Raw genomic sequence first — 2500 nt, forward strand, 5'->3', positions numbered from 1 at the left:
GTGTGTGTGTGTGTGTGTGTGTGTGTGTGTGTGTGTGTGTGTGTGTGTGTGTGTGTGTGTGTGTGTGTGTGTGTGTGTGTGTGTGTGTGTGTGTGTGTGTGTGTACACAGACAGGTAAACAGCTCACACCTGTTTACTTGGGCGAGCACGTCTCCGGTCTGGCATCACTGCTCTTCACAGGTTGGTGAGGAGAGAGAGAGAGAGACAGAGAGAGAGAGCCCTGGCCTTTCCCGGACACATAGCACAGCACAGCACAGCCCCCCTTTTCCTGGCAATGCCCTGGAGCCTCTCTTCCTCTCTCTCTCTCTCTCTCTCTCTCTCTCTCTCTCTCTCTCCCTCTCTCTCGTCCCCTCCCTCTTTTCCCATCTATCGCTTTCAGTTTTTCACTCCCTCCACTTTGTCTGTATCTCACTGTCACGCACAGGGCCGGATCAAGATGGCCAGGGCCCCCTAAGCTACGGTTTGCTGTAGGCCCCAATGGAGGGGCAGTGAAAAAATATTGATTATTGATCACAATTCTGGGCCAGAAAATAAAGATAACATGTCTGCCAAAAAAGGAGATGAGAAGTAATACAATTTGACAATGTGTACAGAACGGCAACCGGGTCTTGTTGCAATTCTGCAATTCTTTCTTCCTTTGGCCAATGGAGGCCCCTTGGTAGGTGGGGGCCCCTAGGCTGTAGCCATATTTTGCCTGTGCATTAATACGTCCCTGCTCACGCAGTATAATTGACTGTGTTTATCCTCTTCCTCCCTCCCTCCCTCTCGTTATCTCTCTGCCTGTCTTCCTGACTGCCCTTCAAACCCTCTCCCTTTCTTGCTCTCTCTCTTTTTAATTCTGCTGTGTCTGACCTCTCACACACATAACTTTTAACTTTTATCTATTTTTTTCAGCCTGATTTTGATTATCGTATCATATCCTAAAATGCTCTCCCGGCATGTCACAATGAATCAATGAGCTTGTGGGTGTGTGCGTGTGCGTGCATGCGTGCGTGCGTGTGTATGAATGACTTGTAAAATCATTGAACTACTGTGTGCAGTGGGGCAGTGATTTGTTTAGTGTTGTGTTCATGTAAATCCTCTTTTGAAGTCATAATGTTGCATGTATAGCTTCAATTCCCTGAAAAAGGCAGGAAATGATAACCTGGCTGTAGTTTGTATTTTGATTATTTTATGACGCGGTGCTTTAGAGTAACATATCATTAAGTGTCTTTCTTTCCAACGTTTGCAATGTCGACAGAAAAAATGTACTCTCTCATCCACAGAGTCTATATAAACAAGCTTTGAACTGATATGGACAATGTAAAGTGAGCTGAACTATAATATAAACAATGTTGTGTGTGCCAAATGGTGCATAAATGGAACCCCATCTCAACTCAAGCTGGAGTTGGAGTATGATGAATGTTAAACACCAAATGCAGTTTAAAAAAAATAACTGCTAGCGGTGGGAACTAAACTCTATTTGGACCTGACCAACAGAAGCCTACTCTGTCCTTAAAATGTAGGGTTGTACACTAAGAAACACTGCTTGGGGCCCTGCCGTGGTCAACCGGTGGGGCGCTCGTCTGCCATGCGGCTCTCCCGGGTTCGATTCCCGGCCCGGGTCATTTGCCGACCCCTCCTAGTCTCTCTCCCCATCCTGTCCACCTCTCACAGTGTCCTGTTGAATAAAGTCGAAAAAGACCCCAAAAATGTATTTTAAAAACACTGCTTGAATTCATATAATTGTATGGATCACTTCAAATTATCAGTGAGCAGGAAAGGACAGGATAACTGCAACATTTTATGTTGGACAGCTGTATAGTTTATGTTGTTTGGCTATATTGTCCGATAGCATATAGTTTATGATATCTGGTTATGTCAGAGAAGCCAACATGGCGAATAAAGAGGTCAGTTCTCCTGGGCTCAGGGAAATGGGGAGCCCAGAATTGGGTTCTCATGACATTTTATGTATTGGGTGGGCGTGGTCCTTTCTGGTGTCTTTGTCCTGAGCCCGGCCAAAGCTTTCAGAGGCCCTGGGTTATATAGTGAGCTATCATAGTTTATGTTGCATGGCTAGAGTTGAGCAAGTTGTGATTTATCACCGCCCTCTCCCCTTGCAACCACCAATCACTTTTGTCATTTTACACCTCCTCCCTTCTTCTTCTTCAACCCCTCACTCCTTTTGTCATGTCATCCTTTTTTTCTTCTCTTTATCTTAACATTTACATCTTTCACGTCGGCTCTGTTCTGCCTGTGTCTCTTTCGGCCCATAATTCTTTCATTTCCACCCCGCCCACACTGTACTGTGATACCTCTCTCTATGTCTCTCTCTCTCTGTCTCTCGCTCTCTCTGTCTCTCTCTCTCTCTCTCTCTCCCCCTCTCTCTCTCTGCCTCTGTCCTCTGCCCCCCCCCCCTCTCTCTCTCTCTCTGCCTCTGTCCTCTGCCGCCCCCCCCCCTCTCTCGCTCTCTCTCCCTGGTTGACTCTCTGGCGTTCTCCTTCACGTGTTGTCCTGATCA

Source organism: Engraulis encrasicolus, chromosome 8 (genome assembly GCF_034702125.1).
Source record: "Engraulis encrasicolus isolate BLACKSEA-1 chromosome 8, IST_EnEncr_1.0, whole genome shotgun sequence".
In the NCBI taxonomy this organism is placed as follows: Eukaryota; Metazoa; Chordata; class Actinopteri; order Clupeiformes; family Engraulidae; genus Engraulis; species Engraulis encrasicolus.